The 22,255-nt window shown below is 40.3% G+C and overlaps 1 protein-coding gene across 1 annotated transcript in view; it reads left to right on the top strand.

Annotated features, from left to right (window-relative positions):
• The window catches only part of RSPO3 (R-spondin 3), a 60,441-nt gene that overhangs the window by 10,531 nt on the left and 27,655 nt on the right, over positions 1–22,255 (top strand). The gene's annotated exons all lie outside the window — the stretch shown is intronic.

Genomic DNA, 22,255 nt, shown 5'->3' with positions numbered 1-22,255 from the left:
TACATTGTAATCTCTCCTTTCTCCCTTACACATTCATATCTTATATCTGTGTATACACATTCACATATTCACACAGACACAAGCAAGAATCAAAGATCTTGATGTGTTCATAAAGCATTTTCACTTTTAAATGGTATTAAAATATAGGTAAAAATTATACTGATAACCCCAGATAGAGAAAGTTTTTTTTCAAGCCACACAAAGGCATGTGGTTTGTCTGAAAACTTCATCTCTTCTGCCACTGTTCTTATGGTCTGTTTGGTCATGGAAAACCAAAACCATTTGTTTTATGTAGGTTAAGCCAAACACTAAATTAGCAAAATAAAAAGATAAAATTGCAAGGGAAGCTTGGTAGAGGACCATCTTCTCTTTCTCTTGAGCCTGGAATGCTTAAAACTGTAACAGAAGGTTATGCAGAGCCTTCCCTTTTCTGTTATGTACAGGTGAAACCTTTTTTTGGCTTTTCATAGGATGTGAAAATAGGCTGGAAATTTTTTCATAGGATGTATAAACAGGCTGGAAATTACTTCAGCCACTGAGGAGGAAAATGATGCTCCTTAGGCTGGGCTCTGGGCAGGGGAAATTGATGGTGATAGAGTCATCTTTCCTTGCCTCCACCACGACAACCCAGCAACACTACTGCTGATGTTCCTGTGGGGATGTCTATGCATACAGGTGCTTGTGTGTGCCTACATCTGTGCCTGTGCTGAGGGAACAGCGAGGAGAGTTAATAGGCTTCTCTTTTATCAGCAAATGGAAATGCTATGATCATAAGGCATATACCAGACTAACGTGAGTTTTTCAATTAAAGCCTCTGCATTGTTTTCAATGGGAGTTGGTTTAGAAGGAATAAACTTCTCATAAAGGTTAAAAGACTGATTCTGCTTCCAGTTACAACTCCTGTCAGGAAGCAAATAACCCATAGAGCTCTGCCAGCATTAAATATGAATGTGCTCAGAATCCAGCCTAAATGTTTATACAGGCTATTAAAAAAAAATGATAGCTGGAGATTTTTATTCTCAGTCACCAACAAAAGAAGCAGCAATGCAATCTGCACTTCTCTTTGCAAGGTGCTGGTAAAGGGCATGAGGGTCTTCCACCATCTTTTGTCAGAGAACAGCTGCAATTTGCCACTTGTGGCAAAGTGTGGGAGGGATATTTTTGCTGCGTTCCCTATTTTATGAAGTGGCAAGTGGCATAGGAACTCTAGATCAGCTCCATTAGTCTGCCTGATTCAATACAGGCATGGTCCAAGTCCTCCTCATTAGCCAACCGAAGTCTGCTGGAAACAAGAACTAGCAGGTGAATGTAGTGAACCAGAGCAGACAAACCAGAATTCAATGTTATATAGGGTACATGACAATATGCTCTTTGTCAAATGAATTTTTATTTTTTCTCATCATCCTGTCAATTCCTGTTCATCCTTAGTGTCACGCTAAAGGAACACTCTCCTAGCGTTCCCTCTCCATCACTCCCCATTCACACCTGTAAGCAAGTTGTCTCCTTGGCATACTTTTCTCTTTTGATGCCAAGCCACAAGTTATTGCAATTTACAGTTCTAAGCCCAGGGTAAAAGAGAATGGACACCCTTGAGCTGTGGTGTGATGAGTTGATGATAGCAGTGGATTTCTCGGTGAAAGAAAAGAAGCAGTGAACAGCTTCTTTGATTTACAAAGACAGATTGTAAAAATAAGCTATGAATCTTTGCATATACCAAAAGATGTGAATCCTTGGAGCATTTGCCAGACATGGCCTGCTAGAAGTAAGGAAGGAGCTGGAAAAGTTTGCAGGCTGTAAGAGAGCACATAGCCCTGAGGCCTATCAAATACAAGAATATGAAGTGTGGAGTCTGGAAAATGGTGAACTATTCTAAATGTGTCAGCTGACATCAAACATGGCCATGGCTGTTTGTCCAAGCATAGATACCAAAATACTCACCCAGTCTACCTACTGCTCTCCAAGCAGCTGGGCAGGACCTTCAGAGACCAGTGGAAAAAGTTAACTGTTTGCAAAATACTGTGAGTGGGGGGAAGTCTCCTCCACAAAGCTTTGCATCTCCCCACAACTTTGGCAGGGACTGTCATGCGGAATGGCAGAGCAACTGGTGTCAATGTAGCACAACTTACAAAATCCTCTTCCTCAGCTGCAGAGCGATGCTGTGTCGCAGAAGGGATGGGTAGCAGAGGTCATCAGCCAAACTGCAACATACAGCACTGCTTGCTGCACTCTATAAGCAATTCTCAGCTTCTGTAATGCCTGATGGTCCTAAGTTTCCCTATGCCAAGCCCTTTCTCCAACACATCTAATTCCTCAACGCTCTGCACATCTCTATTCTTTCTTATGACAGCAGTTGAATAACGTCTACAGTGGAAATATCTACTCCTCCTCTTGGCTTGCTGAGGAGCCATAACCCCTTCCCCCAGTATATTCAGTCTAAGTGGATTTACAGAGTTAGCCTGACAGTTTCTGAAATAGAAAACCTCTGGTTAACAGCAGAGCCCAACCATTGCTCTCTCTGTAGGCAGGCCAGTGCATCTTGCTTCTCTTTAAGATCGACTCCCTCTGATGATGTATGTGGGGACAAAGGAGGTATCACACCCTGTCCAGCCATCGCCCTCTTGCTGAGACAGCTATCATGACTTCCAGTTCTTCTTGAAGATTTTAAAATGTGCACGGTTTCAAACAAACATCAGATGAAAGCAATTCTGAGTCTAAACCAAACACAGCCAGGTTTGTGTTGGTGATTTATTGGTGAAAGTCATCAGCTCCTATTACCTATTTATTGAGCCATCCAGTTCTTTGGCTTCTAGCCATTTCTATGGCCTGATTCTGTTCCTATTGGAGTTAATGGGAGGTTTTGTCACTGATTTCAATAGGAGGACTTTAATTTTCCAACTTTCTGTCTATAGAGGCTTGAAGTGCTTCCAGGTTTCCCTCATAGTCTGCGGTTCCCCTCTTTAAGTCAATTGGACATTAACAGATTGCCTGGACCCACACCTTTGGATGTAGGAAAGCTCTAGATCTGAATCAGCTCTCACTCACACACCATCTTTAAACCTCAGTGGAGATCCTCCTGATTTATACTGGCAGGAGAGCAAGGTCCAGTGTTACTTATGTCTGGGTCACTGCCAGCATAACAGGGAGAGAATTCAAGTCACTTGTTATCCCCTTGCCTGCACCTCTCAAGCCCAGCATATACTTTCGTATATATATGCAGATATATTAGAATCATCTGGACTCTTTTAAGTTATCCACCATCGAAACTGACTTCAAATTCAAGTTTTAAAGTTGAAATAACAAAGAAAGAAAAAAGAGCCAGAAGGGAGCCAGCTGCAAGGGTATTCACAATTTTCATCAGCCTACGAGACACTCCTAATAACATATTTTAGTACTTTGTAGTGAACTTTCTTTGCTTCTGCCATAAATATATTCCCTATGCTGCAAATGAATAGCTTGCAAGCTCAGTAAAATTAATATAGAAGAATAAATCTTAACTACATAATGTCAGGTCAGAAATATAAATCTTATCTAATATGCCAGGTCAGAAGGAAAGAATACTTTAGCTGAAAATAGCAAATACTTTCCAGTGCAGAGTAGGAACTTATTTTTCTCTTTAAAAAAATATGCTGCTCCTAATAAGATGAGTTGAACAGTCTCCTTTTAGAATCTCTGAAAGAAAAATAAACACATAGAGCAGAGTTAATTTATAAAATGCTCCAAAGTTTATCTTGGCAGAACAGTTTTAGGCAGTGAGATTTCTCTCCTTCTCGCACATGCATTCATACACATACACATTCACATTCACACACACATGCACACACACACACGTCTCAAAACTAGGACAGGCCCTTGTAGTAGCAAATACTACAGAAAATTTCTATGTCTGATCGAAGTCACAGATCCTTATTCAGGCAAAGCTCTCATTTTCAAATTGATGGAAATTTTTTAAAAGCAAGACAACAATCCTTGAAACCTTTTTGTGTAAGTACAGACCTGTTGTGTCACAGTGGGAGATGACGAGTCACACAAGTGCCTCCTGTCTCGGGTCCCCCTCTCATGTGCCAGCACTTATGCCAGCTGTAAACCAGTGACGCAGCTGCCCTCCCCTCCTCCTGCCTGCCTGGACCCCAGTTGTTGGGTACAGCTGGATAGCCTGCTGGGTGATGTGCCAGCCAGCTGCTGCTGGCACATGGGACCCTTTCAGAAGGCACAAGCCCTCACTGCTGCCTGTCTTCTTGTTCCTCCTTCACACACATCTTGCACAGCAGAGTCAAGGCAATTTAAGAGGCTGTGGAGATGAAACCCACCAAAGGCTTGATTTCAGCCTCACAGGCTTAGCTTTTTTTTGCTTTTTTTTTTTTTACAGCCTGTATGCCTGCAATCAGCCTGTGCTGGGGAGCCACAATAACAGGAATACTGCAGGCTCCAGATCTAACAGCCAAGAGACTGCACAATTGCAAGGCACAATGCAACCAACAGCAAAGAGCACTGGGCCCTACTGACACCCCCAAAGTTTAGCGCTTCTCCAACTCTTGCAGCAGCCACCGGCCTTTCAGGCAGTTGATTTACTTCAGGGTCTGCAAAGCAAACAGTGACTTCCCTCTAGATAAGCAAGAATAGAGGCAGTTTTATGTGGCTGAAACACAGCTCAAGGCTGGTGCATGTACAATTCTCTGGACTATCTTTGCTCAGTACCACCGAGTTGCAGACCCTGATTTACTAAAATCCCACAGAAGAATGCAGTGAGTCCTCTCCTCTCCTCTCCTCTCCTCTCCTCTCCTCTCCTCTCCTCTCCTCTCCTCTCCTCTCCCCTCCCCTTTTCTCCTTTTTCCTTTTTGGCTGCTGGGAAGTTGCCAGTAATTTCCAACATTTGGTCTGACAACTGTTCTGCTGTAAATATTTAGAAGAATCCATTAGAGATTAAACAAAGTGTAAGTAACTGCTCCTAAGTGATAGTTCTTGTTAATGTTTGCAGCAATAGGCACTTTACAAATGCCTATGAAAGTCCTACCTCTAGGCTGCTTGTAGGAAAGGGCAAGATAGAAGGCAGCAGCCAGAACACAGTGTAATTTGAGCATCAGTGTGTTATCATTATAAATAATCAGTGCAGAGACAGCATTCTGTAATGTGTGCACCATGCTTGCAAATCCTGTAGGCAGCAACGGGTAGAGTCCGCTATCCTGACCAATGTATTCTAAATGATGTGTATCAGGCTGTGAAAGTACTCATTTCCCTGTTTGGAGGACATCTGCCTTTCTCTGGTGTGCTGCCTCCGCCCCCCCCCCCCCGAAACAAACAAAACAAACAAAAAACAAACATACAAACACAAACAAACCCACACCAAAAAAAAACACCAAACCAAAACCAAGCTCTGCTCTGGTGGAATTTGTAACTTTTATTGTATTCTAAAATTATCCTGATTATGCAGTGTCTTAAATGTTCCACTGCACAGTGTAATATTACTAGCTGAGAAGGGATGAACACAAATGCTGTGCTGGGGCTGACAATGAGGTATTTAATAAGTAATGCTGACAGTAGTCACTTTTGAGTGGAGATAGTTTTAAGAATAAAAAAGGCTGCATTTACAGCAAACTGAAATGAGTGAAGATGTATAAATGCATCTACATGCTAACCAATTTCTCTGCTGAAACAATATGTGATATTCTAGGAACACAGTGAACAGCAGGTACATGCCTATGCATGTGCATACCATAGCAGAATTTTCTATCCCAACAAAGGAGGGTTATACTAATTATTATTATTGTTTTTCCATTTTAATTACATTATTTATTGTCAGTTTGCAGTGAGTAGAACGTTCTGATTCCAATACAGAAGGGGTAAAAAGTGGATCAGAAGACTTGGCTCCAGTATCTACCTTGCGTTAGTTAGGTCCTGCAAGAAAAAAGGCCTGGGGCTTATCCAGGCTACTTGTGATGCTTTCCTAAGGTGGTGATGTCTGCTACTCAGAAATAATGCAGATAAGGCAGACCTCTTAGTATCACATCTAATTTTTGAAGCTGGCAGCCTCCTCCTTTTCTGTCCCCCTACTTTCAAGAAAACGTCTGGATAGTCTCTAGGAGTTACCTGTGTGCATCCTTTCATTTCAGTTTCACAGCCACATATGACTTTTCAAACTTAGAGTCACAATTTTCTGTATGTGAGTTTAGACCTTCACTGAAGAAACAAATAAAAGCAAGCTGGGCAACTGGGAGAGCTGGGTACAAGCTGCAGAACAGGAATATGCTGATTTGTTGGTTACTCCCATCACTGATCTTGGTAGCTTACGGAGTTGTTGGTTTCAGTGTCACAGCAGTGAAGGATGAAACTTGTTAAAGTGAAATTTGGTGTTGCAGGTTTAACAGTGAAAGAAAAGGAGAAGATAGAATTATTGTGATCACCTGAAGTAGGCCTCAGCAAGTTAAACAGAAAGGGAGGTGGCAAAAGAAGCTTTAACAGCCTCCTCACTAGGTCAGATGTTGAGCTGGTGTCAAGAGGGTAATGTCTGCTCCAGTTTTCCCTCTGCATGGTCAACTAGTACCCAACACAAATGAAACGTGTTAGTAGCCCTTCCCAAGCATGAGATTGACTCAAAGTGTAGGCAGTGATGTGCATGACTCCACTGGGCACAGTGCATTTTTGAAGTACTACTGATGAAGGGGTCAGCTCTGACATTTGTCTGAAGTCGATAGCCATCTGCAAGAGAACAACTGCTACAGGCTGGGTCTGGACTTGCATCACACAATGTTCATGTTCAAAAGCAGGACACAAAAAGCCATGAAGTCTTCTTTAGGCCTTAGTCTTTCTGAACTTGTTTATAGGCTTCCGGCTGCTGACCCTTTTCCACCTTTACAGCCAGTATCCAGCAGGAGCGGAGTGAGGGAGCCATCCTGAGCTTCTTGACAGTGCCAAGGATGATTACTGTCAGGTAGGATGTATGGTGATTGGGAGCTTCAGGAAGTCAGGCAGTTATTCACATTTATCTTACAATGTAATGATCATGATGAAAACAACTGTTTCTCAAAATTTGCTATTTAATTGCTGTATGGCTGGTTACAGCATAAGCACATGCACTTGGAGTGTGAAACTGCTGATTGAGAATAGAAGCACTTTACAGCCACTTATCCCAGATGTGAATGCATACCCCAGGGTGAGTGGGGGGAAATCCAGCTTTACCACTTCAGAACGGGAGCCACACTGCAATGGGGATGAAAGAAAAGTGTAAAAAGAGAGGCCACAAAAATAAAGGTATTTTTTCTTTTCTTCACAGCCCTACTGGCTGAGAGAATATGCTGTTTAAGGTAATGTTCTATGTAAGGTAGTGCCTTAAACACTTCTCCAAGATGGTGGTTTGAAGAAACAAAGTGGAATATATACTGTAGTTCAGAACAGAAAAGAGCAGTGAATAACATCACTTGTTATTCCTTCTACTTTTTGACAGAGAAAGAGTATTCCATCATTGCACTCCATTTTTTTTTCTAGGAAAAAACTGTTCCATCATCTTTACATCCTCTTTGAAATACTAATTTACTAGTGCTTTCTTACTTTTTTTCTGATATAAGGAATAAACAAACTGAGGAAGAGACCATATGGTTGAAGAATTTTGGATATATATTTAGGCTTTAAAAAACTAAAAGGTACTGTTCATTTTATTTTGTTTTGCCAGTAATTTCGTATGAATGCTAAAATGTATTAGACAAGTGGCTAAGACACAGCAAGAGAAAATTATGTGAAATCAAAAGGATACTTTCTTGAGATTCTCCTCATCTTTATCCTGCACAAATATATCATGGTAAAATCAACAAGTCTCCTACCATCTGTTTGCTTACTCTGATGCCTCATCCAGCAGATATGCTACATTGAAACCTTATGAGACATAAAAATCCAATTTTGTTCATAAGGCTACAATGTGGAGTTTGTTTTAAGGAAACTGAAGTTTATTTTATTTCTGAAAACTCCTGTGAAGCAAGTAGTTCTCAAATCACAAAGAAAATATTGGCTCATCACCCTATATTAAAAATATGGCATTTTTATTTGCTTTTATCCACAATTATTTCATTCACTTTTCTTATGTCACCAGAATCAGATTGATGAGCATAATACAACTCACTGTAAGAAAACAATGATATTGCTAATGCTATCTTAAGGCAAAATGCTAACAAATGGCTGCATGTGCAGGCCATAGCCAGGGGTACAGCAGTGAGGGACATTTGAAGGTGCATAGCAAAAACCAGAAGACTCACTCAATGGTTCCTTTCTCTGGCACAATAATTTATGATTAAGCTACAGCATGCTTTTAGAATGATGTCTGACCCCTTCTTTGAAGCATACATGCATGTGACTGAGGTTGTACTGCTCCCCTTAGACCGTTGCAATGATTTAACTATCAAGGCTTTCTGAAATTTGTCTTGGATAATGCAGTTGAGACTTACCGATGGTCATTTCCAACCACTGATCCATTGTACCTTGACTTCCAGTAGCAGATAGCTTTATAGCACCATATATTTTAGGGGTAATAATTATACTCACTTTTTTCCACCTAGAGAAAGAGGTGCTGCTGCAAAGTATCCCTCAGGCAATACTGTTTTGGGAGAAAACACTTCACTGAGCTATATGCAGTTTTCACTATGCTTTTTCAGCTCTAAGAACAGGTACGACTGAGGCTTTAATGTACCCCATCTCAGCCCTGTTCAAGGCCAGGAACTCTTTTGGTGTTAAACTTTCATGAAGGTGCTCTTTGCTTATAAAGTCATAACAGAAGAATTGGAGTAGGGTTTACCACAGTGCTGTTCTATGTTGCGACTAAGCAACTGTGCTCCTGATGGAATCAAAGACCATGAAGACATCCCAGTACCACTTTCCCTCATGGCTGTGCCCCACCTGCCACCAGCAGCTCTCAGGTATTATGAAGCATCAAAACACTGCAGAGTTTAGAGATTTTCAGAGGAAGAAAACAGCAGCAAGGTGATGCAATGACCCTTTTGGATCCCTAGTACTTAACTATTGCTTCAGCATGGGCATTGGGATGGTTGCACCCCCTCCTTGCAATAAAAAGAAGAATAAATCTGATAGCAATCAAGCTGGGTTTGCTGGTAAAAGCCATAATTTCAGCAGTAGAGGTTCCCCAAATGTCTCATTTCAGACTAGTTATAGCAGCTATGACATAGGGGGTGCATTTCACTTCTCCAAGCATGTGTTGTTAAAGAGCTGCTGCAGTTACCTAAGAGGAAGGTAATATGACCCCTAAAGCATTTACTTACATCATGGATCTTCATCTTGTTTGATTACTATAAAGTGCCTTGAAGACCACAAGGTGAAAAGTCCTACAGAACTGCACATATTTTTGGAGCCTTATTGTTCCTGCTGCTGTTGAGAGATGATTATATCCTGTTCTTGGGTTTTGTGTTGGTTTTTGGTTTGTTTCTTTTTCTTTTTTTTTTTTTTAAGGAAATTACAATATAGTTTGCAATAATTACATTTATTCTCTTTTTCACGTCTGTGAAAAACCTTGTAATCATTTTCCCTACTCATTTGGCCTCTTTTTCACTTGGCTTCCCTTTGAACACCTCCTTCTAATTTTCCGTGAGAACACCTTTGTTGTACTGGCTTTTTTCCATATGGAGTGTTACATATGATGTTGGTATGGAAAGTATTATATAGTAAACAGCAGATTTAAGCTAAAAAAGATACTTTTGAGATTAATGAATGGGCTTTGAGTGTCTCCTTTTATAGACACCAGTTTGATTCTTACTGAAATCAAAGCAATCTCTTTTCCTTCCCATCAGGATATAGTTTAGTAGCCCCTTAAAAAAATATTTAATAATCTCAAAGTTAAAAATCTTTATATTAAAAAATAATGAAATTATAATCTGTGTTGGGTCTCCTGCTGAAACACAAAGAAACAGGTCTGCTAACTCCGGGCACTGTAGGAATCTTAGTCCCAGATATAATGGTAGTGATATAAAATGCATGAATATTAACTTTAAAAAGTTAATACATTAAAGTAGTACCAGAAGACTTTTAAATTCACATAACTATACTTTTCTCTGCAGAATTAGGGAAGAATTCTTTTTTTTTTTTAATCTTTTTAAAAAGAAAAAAAAAAATGGTTTTGCTCTCTGGAACACCCTGAAAACATAGTAATTATGTTGAAAATATTTGATATTTTATTTTCTTCACTACAAAATTGCCTACAAATATTCAGAAGTTTAAAAAAGAAAAATAGTTCAAGCTTTAAATTAGTTAAGAGCTAAGAAGTCCAAGGCACTATTTTCAAAGTTTGTGTGTTAGGAGTTAGGCGTTTGCCTACTTCAGGAAGATATGTGTCTGCTCCAAGCACAAGAGCCTCTATTCAAGAATGTGTCCTTAATTTTAATCAGGTATTTAAGTCTAATTGAAGTCAAGGGGTCTGCAACACATGTGTGAAGATAACCATATGCTGATGTGCTTTTTTGGATAGGGAGGAATTTAATGGGCTTACACAATAATTGTTTGTGGGGTTTTGATTATTTTGAATTGGGTCTGGGTATGCAGAAAGGAGCATGAAAGGGGATCAACAAACATTAAAGCTTGTTAACTTGGTGCTCAGTATAGAGGAGGAAAAGGGCCTTTTATTCCCCTGAAATTTCTGACCTTTTTTGTTATTTTTCTTCTCCCTGCTGCTCTTTGCTCACCAACCACAGCTCTCGTTTGCTGTGGACAATTCCCAAAGGGAACATTCCTCACTGGAGTAACTTACCCAGCTATTTTTCTTAATTTACAGCAAGTACAGCACCCCTTGCAGAATGCATAGCAGACCCTTTGGCCACAAGCCAGCGCTAATAGCATGTTTTCTAATAATCTAATCTCTTCAGTCCCAGAGCAGAAATCAGATGGTTAAAAGAACTGGCTTCTCAACTTGTCTCAGTCAGCCTTTGAAATCTGTACATGGAAAGGTTGTATGAGTGACTACAATAAATTGTTACCACACTTGCACCCATGGCTCAGTAGTTGTGTTCATAACAATCTCATGTGCATGAGAGAATTTGTATAAAGCACAGTTTAATGCGGTTCCAGGAACAGAATCACACATGAAGGCTTGAATGTGAAAAGAAGCCAGGAATTTCACCCAAAGCTGAGGACATATTATAAACATCCATGAATTAAACACTTCAACACTCCAAAGAGATAGGTATCATTTCTCCTTTGCAGATGAAGAAATTGAAGCCCAAAGATGACAAGGCCAAAACTTTCATGTTTAGCTCTAGAAGTGAAGCAGCAATCCTTTGATTGGATTCCTGAATAAACAGTTGCATTTTCAGACCTCCAACCACCTGCATCTTCCACAGGCACTCTGAAAATCAGGTTATGTACATAGGAATGAAGCAGATTAGTTGTCTCTGGAGGCCCTGGGTTTGAAAATATGGATGCTAATACTTTTAACTTTTCAATGCTAGAAGAAGAGCATAAGCAGGCAACTTCACCAGCCTTCAAATCCAAGAACCCCTAGGTTTCTCCAAAATCACATAGTGGTGCTTCTAGGAGGGTTTCGAATATAGGGAAAGACAAGATGTTGAAAGTTCACCTATTGCTTTTATTTTCTTTTATGCTCTTTGTTTCTTTTTTTATCTGTACTGGACTATGTGTATGCTTGCTTTGGGGACGGGGAATTGTTACCATCACAATAATTTTTCCTCATTTCTGACATGATGCGGACCTCTGGTGGTCTACAGATTACAGGTTGATAACTGGGTCCATCACTTTGCCCTAGGACAGAATACCCAGGTACAATTTCACTTCCCTTCACCAGAGGCATTTACTTGTGGGGAATTGCTACCTCTCCTGGGAAGCAAATTGCTTCACTTGCTTCATGCAACTCTGTGAGGTCAAGGAGTTATTTAAGAGGGATGTTTTCATACTAGGGCACAGTTCAACCTTTCCTTTCACTTATTCCATTTTGGCATCTGCTTGTGTCATTTTTTATCACAATTTTTGCTGCAGCAGTCCAGTATTTGGAGTGGTGTTGTTGCGGTCATCTCATATCCGAGCCCTGTCTCATGGCAGCCCAACGTGGTGCCGCAAGCCACTAGCCACCAGTTGAGCTGCCAAATATTCATCATATTGGATGCTTTAAAAATAACTGCTGCGATTTCATGTTTTTCTAATATCTAGAGGATGTCTGGTTTTCACCGAAGCCTAGCTAATTACTGGTATAACTTAGAGTACACAGTTTTATTTGCAGCAATGGGTTCTATTTCTATCATTTATTCTGCATCAGCTTAATTATTTTACAGCATGACAAAACAGAATTAAACAGTCCCCTCTTCCTCACTACTGTAATTATATGAAAAATTCTGCAATGGAGCACTGTTGCAAGGTGCCAAGGATATTTTGCAAGCTGGCAAAGGCATCCAACACCTGAAAAAGCAGCTCTCTCTGGACACAAAACAGCAAATAGATCATTTTGTTGTGCAACAGGTTGGGTAAGAAGAATTGTCTCACAAATTTGTACTTCTGTGTTCAGAGAAAGGTTGAACATGTTCCCTGTGGATGCTCCTATGATCCAGCCTAAATTAAGTGACTCCTACCATTGTTACTGGTGAAATACTTTAGCAAAAGTGCATTTTTTAGACCACTTGTTCACTTGTGCATAAAAAGTGTCAGATATCCCTTTGGATGTGCATCAGCAACATCAAATAATATATCAAACAAATAAAACCCACTCATCCCTACAAGTTATAATTCATAGATTAACCATTAAATGTTTAGGTTAAGCAGATTTTACAGCACATAAGGCTTTTTTTTCTTTTCTTTTTTCTGTTGCAAAAAAACACTAGAGTAGCTTCAAAACCTTTGACTTTACAGTTCTTACTATAAAATATTTAATTACACTCATAAAAAAAATCTTAAATTTCCTAGATATTTAATTCTTCAGTTTATAAATAATCATATAACTTTGTTTTTCTTTACCTAGTATTGTCAATAGGTGGCCTCAGTTTATTTTTTTTTTTTACTTTATTATTTCCTTTTTCTTTTAAATTGAAATTCTGTATCTTCCCATTCCTTATCACCTTTATGTTGTTACTATTATTATTTCAAATTAAAGCCACTCGAAGAATCACTGGCAGAAAAAACATCTATCAGAACACATCAGACTCTAAAAGTAGAAATATTTCCAACAACTGAAATGGATTATCTTTAAACTTTTGTGGATTATTATATAAATTTTTGCATTTTATGGTGATTTTGCATGAATCCCACTTTGGAAAATCCTTGTGAAACAGCGTTCTCATCGTCCACTATAGGTGCAATCTTTATGGACAGTCATTGTAGCAGAGCAAAACATTCACAGAGACTCTTAATCGATTAAACTGATTTCCTGGTTGCTGCACATCCCTTCCAGTGCATCCTCAAGAGGCTGGAGCAGCCTGGCAGCCTTTAGCCTTAGGTTGCAAGGGAGGTGGTGGCAATGGGGCACGTCTTAGCAGGAAAAACATGGGCAAAGGTGGGTACAGGGGACTTGGTCTCATCCTGCATTGACCTAGCAGCTGTGACAGTTGTCCTCTACATTGGAGGTGGCAGCAATAGGACAACAGGGCATTTTAGCCTCTGCACAGACCACTTTGTGTCACTAACACACTCAATAGGACTGCTGCAGGCAAACTAGCTTTAGAGGGAAAGGTGTGATCAATTGATCTACTGACCACTGAGCTTGTAACGGCACTGCTTGGCATTTACCTGTGTGGCTGCATAAAGTTCACCCAGTCTGTGCAACCACTGGCTGCAACAGCCACCAACAACCCTGTGCAGTTTACAGCTCCTGTTTTCAAAGACAGCCTGCACGTAAGTTTTCAATTAATTTAACTATCATCTGGAAAGTTTGACGTGTCAGCATTATATTGTTAATTGGTTTGGGGATAAAGAACATACTTTTACAGATGTTACATTAAAAAAAACCAAAAACTAAACCAAAACCAAACAAGAAATTATATTTCATTTTAATTCATTTTCTCTTGCAATCAGCTTAGCTGATTTGTGCACAAACCCTTGGAGTAGCAGTGGTACGTCACCACATAAAAAAAGAACTTCATCCCTGCTTAAGCACAAAATGGACAATAGCCTTGATTTCATCATCATCACCCCAATAATTCAGCTCAATACTTGCTATCATGGCTTTAGCTTGACTGTAAATTGCCTGCTGTGTATCACTGCAATGATGTTAGATGTATTACGGTTTTAGGGAAGTGAATGATGCTTGGTGTGAGCACTTAATTTCTTTCATGTGGGTCAGCGTGTGAGGCAGTGAAGCTGGCTGGGAGGGGAAGGCTCAGACTTCAAAGGGAGGGCAGAGCAGAAGGGGTGATGAAATAAGCACTAACTACGTGCCATTCATAGTTAGTTCACAAGGAGAGCCAGGCATGGGGAGCTGTTGAACTGAGTCAGTTTCTCAGGAATCAGATGCCTACTTAAATCTCTCCTGTCCAATTACTTAATTCCAGTCAAAACAGGCCATCCAATCACAATGCCCTCTAAAAATCAGATAACTGTACTTCAAACCACAGAGTATCCTAAAGTTAATTAACAAATTAGTGAAATCCTCACCCATCTCTTTGCAGGAGCTTTGCTGTTGACTTTGGTGGGCCAGGACTTCCTTCAGTGAGTCCAAGCTGAATGGTGATTAAGCTTCTTGTCTGTTTTCCATCAGAGTTGAATTCAATTTCATACCATACTGTCATGGCATGGGTCCCAGGGGCATGAGGGAAAGATGAAAATAGTTGGCTCATCATTTGCTGAGTGCTGATAGCATATGCATCACTACACAGCACTAAAGCAGAGAAGCTGTAGCTGAACCTAATATTTTAATTGTTAATTTAAACTTGGAATTTTGGACAGTATTTTGTGCCATTGACAGATGCACAGTCCTGTCAGCCTGGAGAATTTACTCTTTTTCCTTTATAAAAATTTCAGATCAGATTTTCCTCTTGCTAAAAAATATAGAAAACCATTTTTAGACATCTTCCAGCACTGTAATACTCCTTACTATCTATACTCTGTGCTCAAATCTTGATGTAAGACTTAAATGTAAAGAGACAGGTTCCACTTCAATGTTTGCAGGCATCAGTCCAGAACAGTTTCCCTGCAAGCAACATACTTTGAGGCTTTTATTTAGCTTCACTATGGTATGAATTTAATTGTTACACAGAAAAAATAATTTTATTCAGTACAAACGTCTAATCAGTTCCACTTATGAAAATACACAGAATTGAGAGGATATTAAGTAATTGACCAAAGGCACATCTGAGCAATGCCAAGGCAGTGGCCTGGCTTGACGTCGGGCTTATTAATTTTTTAACGCTGTAAACATGGTAGTAGAAAATCATAGCTTTGACATGGGATTACAGACTTTTGCTGTCTAAACCCTTCTCCCTAGTCCCCAGCACGGAAAGTAAAATCTGTTACATCCTGCTGTTCTTTCTGTGGTTTCTGAAACAAAACTTTGAGAGAAAAACTCTGGTCTCAGAAGACCCTGTGGGAAACGAGAAACTTGCAAATGCTACTCTAGTTGTGTAATGTTGACAGTATGAGCTGAGTGATCCTTATACAGCCTGGAAATACACGAGCATCTGTGTAATACGCAACAATAAAAGCCTCCAGTATGCTGAAGGAACAAAATAGGAGAAGCAAACAGTGGGGCTTCCTCTGCTGCCACCACGACAACCTGAGCACCAACAAGCTTTTTTAGAAACACATAAATGCTAGATTGAAGGCTAGCATCAAGCAGAAAGACTGCATGTTTCAAAGAATAAGCATGTGCAATATACAGATGTATCCTTTTTACTTGATAGAAGTATGCATCTCTTGTAGGGAAGAGACTGGGGAGTCATGGGAGTCACAGTGACATTGACAACTTTGTTTTCAGAGTTCTGTATGCATATGACCAGTGTAAAATCAACTGGGGATCTTCATGACAGCATCTTGCAGGATTAAAGTATTAAAATACTGTCTAAATATATATGCACCAAATATAATCTCTTTCCAAAACTCACACCTCCTTTTTTCATCTCAGCACAGACACTTTATTTGCAAGTAGCTGAGTCTGACAAGCGTCCTGACACATTGGTTATACAACTATAAGTTTATGCAACTACTGTAATTCAGTTTTCCACTTTTAGAGAAGATTAATGATGTAGAGTCTTGAAGGCTGGGTATTTGGAAACAGCTACAGCTGACTTTAAATTTAGGACTTGATGCGAAAATGTATTGTGTTACCTGGTCTTACCTTTACCATCACTATTGGGGTGCTTAAGACAACTTGCCTCAGGGATCCTCTTTGATTCCTATACTGGCTAAACTTCCTGGATCCCTGAATTTTGGTGGTGCTCCATGGTATGTGGGAGAAAAAGTCAATTTCCCTTCTCTGTCCATGAAAAGAATTTTTCAGTTTATTTACAAAACTCTCTGGAATGACAAGGAACCATTTGTGGTTGCTGTGGCTGATTTCTGTTGTGCTGAAGATGCTAGGAGACTGCATAAAACTCTGCACCCCTGGTGAGATTTTTCAGCCTGTTGATGCTCTTTCTAACCAAATTCAGGACAAATGTGTTCTGGCAGCCAGTATACTTAATTTTCAGGATCACTTTGCCAGACATGTGTTTAATAATGATGAGGCATTCCCCGGTGAGATCTTGGCCATCTGGGCAGAGGGCCTCCTTTCTTGTAGACACCACTACAGAAGAGTTACAGATACTCCCTGAGACTGGGACAGCCCATACTCATGTTTCTGTTGCTCTTTAGATCTGTTGACACTTGGTGAACAAAATAGGTTGGTTTGTTTTCCGTCAGATGGGAAGTGCCTCTTGAGGAGGAAAATATTCTGTCAAGCCAGGCAGATGTTTGAAGAAATTTTGTTTTAAGTCCTTATGGGGTCTTTTTCCTTCAAAACACAGGAGGACATTTGAGGATCTTCTTTGTTCTGTCTTTTGTACCCTAGAATGCAGAAATGCTCTGAAATAAAAGTGAAGTCAGGCAAATCTCTGGAGGAGCTACCATCTTATTAGAAAGAAATCTTAAAGTATTTGTGAAGCTCAAATCACAAAGAGAAACAGAAGACATGAAGCCTTTAACAGCTGACTTTTAGACTGATTTTTCCTATTTGCTCCTTTTGAGGCTGCCTCTCCTTTCAAGGCTGCCTCAGACTCCTGTAGATACAGGGGAGGATGGACGGATAGGCCACATACCTCAGCTATCACCACTAGTTCAGTTGCATCCCAGAAAACTCAGGGCCAATCCAGCGTAGTAGTTGCTGTGTATGGGTCTATCTTCCTCACAGAGCCCAGCTGCTGCCCTATCATGACACATCAAGTCCCTTACCTCCCTGTGGGTGCTTTAAGGCCGAGCAATCAAGCAGAGATTAGCCTGCAAGATTAAGTTCAGTTTTCATCTTGGCCCAGGCTGACAATATATCTAGCACTGATAATGAAAACTTGTCAGTCTAATTTGTACTCACTCTCACAGTGCTGCCTCACTACTCCCGGGCTTTCTCTTTGCTCCTCACTGCATGTTGCCTATGTGTTGGTTCGGTGGATTTGCCCCACCATTGTCCATCCCACTTCTAACCCGTTTCCACACAGAGAAACACTGTCCAAGAAAGAGTCTGAGGAAATACACTGTGGTTTGTAAACTGAATTCTTTAATGACTTTCTCATTAGAAGAGATCACTGCCAAATGTTGCTTGCATTTGCTTAAAGGATGGTCTGCGTGATGAAGAGTAGTTCTGCTTTAAATGAAGTATTGTTTTCAGGCCACTGCCACAGGCAGCTGGTTCACACTAGTCAAGAGAGAGAGAAATGAACACCAGTGAATGCACAGGGTGATCAAGTGACATGAAAGCCCATGGGATATCCCATCCCAAATCCTCTCCAACACTAGTGCCCACGTGGGTGCCACTTGGTGGGCAAAGCCAAGGCAGGGCCTGGGGCTCACGGATAGGGGCAGCCCAACCAGGGAGGCTGAATTCCAGAGCAGCTCTGCTATGAGAATATTTCCTGTGATAGTGCACAAGCCCAGGAAACCAGGAGTGGCAGCAGCTCTAGCAGGGATTAATTTTGTTTGTCCAGCACATCCATTTCAAGAGCGAGCCTCTAAATGGACATATTGTCACTGACGATTGGTGATGAGACAGTGCACCTCAGCTGCAGCAAATGGGCAAAGAATATACTTCTACCCTGAGCTTTTCCCCTGGCTTTCAGAACATATACCCACCTGGATTCCTCCTGCATTTTCTTATTTTCATCTTTTGATCCCATAAATTTGATCTATATATAAAGTAAAACTGGTGAAAAAATGTCATTGCAAAGTTTTTAGAATTCATTTGCTGTATGCAGTCAAAATCTCCTATCACTTTGTCACTGAAAGTTCAGATTCCAATTCAGCTCCTTGTCCTTAACTTGCTATTTTTAACAGAGACCACAACTCATTGTTTCCAGAGCAGGGCTTTGGAAAATATTATGAGAAAGGAAAATCCCCAGTGATTTCATTTGCTAATGAGGCTTAAAACTAATATCTGGACAAACAGTTTGCACAAAAAAAGGCCTCCAAAAAAGGGCTTAAAGCCAGGCAGGGGAAGAGAATAGCTCAAGATTAACTTAGTGTCTTCTCTGATCTCCAGTATTTAGATTTTATAAAAAGAAAAATGGAAGGACGGATTCTGGACCTAACGCCAGCCACAAGCCTGCACATACATACTTTTGTACCTGATGAGTTAGCAGGCTTGGCTGATGCTTGTGTAGGAAATGGAGAAGAACTTGTCTGTGGGTCTCTGTGGTCCCACCACTTACTTTGCCCATTACTGTGCTCTGTTTTCCAACCTTGAGAGTCTAGGACTTCACTGTGCTCAAAGGAGCGTTTGAATACAAAAGGGCAGATATTGTTCCTGACAGCCCACGAATAGACTACTTCACCCTCAACAAAGTGAGTTCTAAGGGTTGTGGAGAATTCTTTATATTTCATTTTATTTGTCTTTATAATGGAGGAGGTGGCATAAAAGCCCAAGTGGTTACAAGCGAGAGCATTTCTTGGATCTGTTTGCAATGCTAATGCTCAGACCTCCTGGTTCTGTAGCCAGCGCCTAACTGACGAGGCCACAATGCCTGTCCCTCTGTGAGGGCCTGGACCTCTTTTTGTCCCTCTTACCACATCTGGAACTTGTGGCTAACAGGAGTGGCTTTCATTCTCCTACTGCTTTTTTCACATGTAGACTTCAAAGTGTTTCTTAAAGTGCACATACATTACTTACCTATTTTTGCTGTTAACCTAAGTATAGAAATTTGAAGCAACACTTACATCAGGTGTACCACAGCCAGATTTCACCAGATGGGGTTTATGTTCCCAGCTTGTTGCAGCACATCACTTAAACTCAGTGAGCTCAGTGTCTGATATGGGGAAAAAAAGGGGTAAAACTTTTCTTTGCTTCCTTGTGGTTGTGGTCTGCAGTCCCTAAAGTGCTTGAGATCTGCAGGCACTAACACCTTGCTGCAATGACAGGGGAAGAGTAATTGCCTGTTCTGTACCCAGCACTGATAAGTTCCATCCCTGTAGCAGAAAGATGTTTCAGAGATTGAGTGCACCCCATTTACTTCTGGAATCCCTTCAACTCCATTCTGCCTTCGCAGTAGGGGAGGTACCGGCCTCTGCATTGCAGGGATCAGGCAAGAGCCTGCACTGAACTGGACAGTGAGGGGGCTGAGGTAACGAGAATGAGATCTTCAGCTGGAGCTTGGAGATGCCTTATTTTAAACATGCTCTCTCATATTTTAGACACAAATATTTTTCCTCCATCATTTATTTTCTCTCAGTTCAATGACAAAGCCCAGTACTGTGCTTCCAAACAGTACCAATTTCTGGAGCTCTCAGCTGCCCCTACTTTGTTTCTTCCCTGAGCCAGAACAAGGGTCTACCTAGCATTCAGAGCAAGCACAAAGAGAGAAAGTTTTATTACACAGAGACAGGGCTTAAAGAAATGTCAGGCACAATAGAAGACAATAATAAAAAAAAAAAAGATAAATCCCTTTAACAGCTTTTAATAGAAAAAACGTCTTTCTTAATTTAAAATGTTAATTCTGAATTTTCAATGAGGCTTTTGCTCTATGGAATTTGTTTTGCTTCACACATTGAGTTAATACATGGCATTAAATCAGCATTTAAATGGAGCTTGACTTACATATTTCAACTTATTTCTTGCTCTGTAATACTAACATTATGATTCTCCATTTGGAACTACACGCTTTCTTTTTTTATAGGCTTATTTGTATGGGATGTATATGGGATGCATGAAAGAAGGCAGAAATTGTGAAAATGGCTAGGAGTACATTTTATTTTATACTTAATACTTCTGGAGTTAAAGGGAAGATGGAAATCGGCCATGTAATGGATCTTAGCTATAAAGAATTATCATCTTTTGGTAATAAAGTACTGCCTGTCTCAAGGGCTCACACACACAGCTTGACCTCAGAGCAGTTGCACATAATGTTTTCTCTGTCAAGAGAACCTATTCATAATGACGTGTCACAGGTGCTCACACATAATATGTTTCCTGTCAAAAGTGATCATCCATATTTTATATAGCAGCTTTGATGACAAATATTTTGTACTTCAGCTGCTTTTTCTTCCCCCTGTCAGACTTAATGAAGGAAAGTCATGGATAGTTTTTAAATAATGTCAGCTTCTTAGATCCCGTTACTCTCTCTGCCTTTGAAAGTAGCTTTATACAAGAGCCACAAGACCAGGGAGAGAACATTTTCATTTACTTAACTTTAAAAACAAAGCCAAATTTTAGGCTCTTAATTTCAAAATCAATATACTCTGTATCCTTGGAATCTTTTCAGAGAAAAGCAGCTATACTTCTTGAGCACCCAGTATTTTTTGAGAGTCTAGTGAAAGTAAGTCTGATAACTGAATTGGGGTTGCAGCTTCTCACTATGCAGAATGCTGTTTATTCTCATAGTAGTGGTTTGTCCTGGTGGTCCAACGCTTTCCTCCAGCTTGTTCTACAAAGTGAGTACCTCAGGGGGTACAGAGGACTGGGTTCTTATGTTCTCACTGAAATTGTCTGCCCACAGCAGGGCCAAAGTTTGTCCTTCTCCTACGTGTTCAGCCCTACTGAGAGAAATAACCCTCATTCCTCATTCTATTAATGAAAGAGGAAAAGTGAACTTGAACTCCCTTTGAGGTTTCTCAGATTGCAGGACTGGTTTTGATATGCTCATCGAAGCCTCAGTGCATAGAGGAGCTCTTTTCCCATTCATGGGCCATTTATTTTTTTGCCAAAACTGTAAGCGAACAAAGTGCAGAGGTACTCCTGAACTTCCCTGCCACTAGGAAAACTCCCCTGAGCTAGCACGGAGTGGTGGCTTTCAACCTGTAACCCATAGATTTGTATGTGCTTCTGGTCTGCCTCCAAGGGATCCAAGAAGGGAGCTGCCAAAAGCAAGTTCATTGTGGATGCAAGCTATTTAGCAGTTTCTGCAGCTAAAAAAAAAATAAATCAAACCCCTAAAATAGGCAATCAAAGTATGGCATGTCCATATTTACAAAATCATCACTGGCCTGAGGAGAAGGCAGAACAGGAAGCCAACAGTATTTACAAATAGGATTTACAAATGTAAATGAGGATGGAATTTTTCTTATATATGAAATATAACCCGATGTCTCAGGTTGAGAGATGAAAACTTACACTTAGAAAAATGCCTGGGTGTCTCATGCAAGACAAGGCAATAAAAAAGGGGGATACAGGGTCTGGAGATATTTGATGCTTGATTATTTTGCCGATCCAACTCCTATTTAAGAGTGCAACCAAGGAGGAATTAAAAACTTCTAAAGCACAGGAAGATGAAAAACATTATTCTCTACCACTGAAAAGTAAAACACTGATTAATGTCTGCTACTGAAAAGATAGTCAGCAATAGAATCCTCTTTTCTGATACCCCCAAGCCTCTAAAGAACTGAACAGTCTAAAGTAATGAGTGCAATAAGCTTTCCTTTCCTTGTTTGAAGAATTGGAACAATTCAATTGAAAGGCAAATATAATCCTACCTATGCTCCACGCTGGGACTGGGACAGGGTAAATGCCACAGTTAAGTCTGAACATCAGGTTGTAATTGTTAGAGATTAAAAACACACCAGAGAGAACATTCCAGGGAAAGAAGGAGGGCGAGAAGGATGGCTCTCCTGTGTCTTCTTATTAAGGTAAATTAGCATCAGATCTTACAAGGGCATATTCCTG

Source organism: Pezoporus wallicus, unplaced genomic scaffold, assembly GCF_028554395.1.
Source record: "Pezoporus wallicus isolate ANWC-B61680 ecotype Strahan unplaced genomic scaffold, APGP_CSIRO_Pwel_v1 contig_3817, whole genome shotgun sequence".
Lineage (NCBI taxonomy): Eukaryota > Metazoa > Chordata > Aves > Psittaciformes > Psittacidae > Pezoporus > Pezoporus wallicus.
The sequence above is the reverse complement of the archived record's forward strand: the minus strand, read 5'-3'. Positions and strand labels throughout refer to the sequence as shown.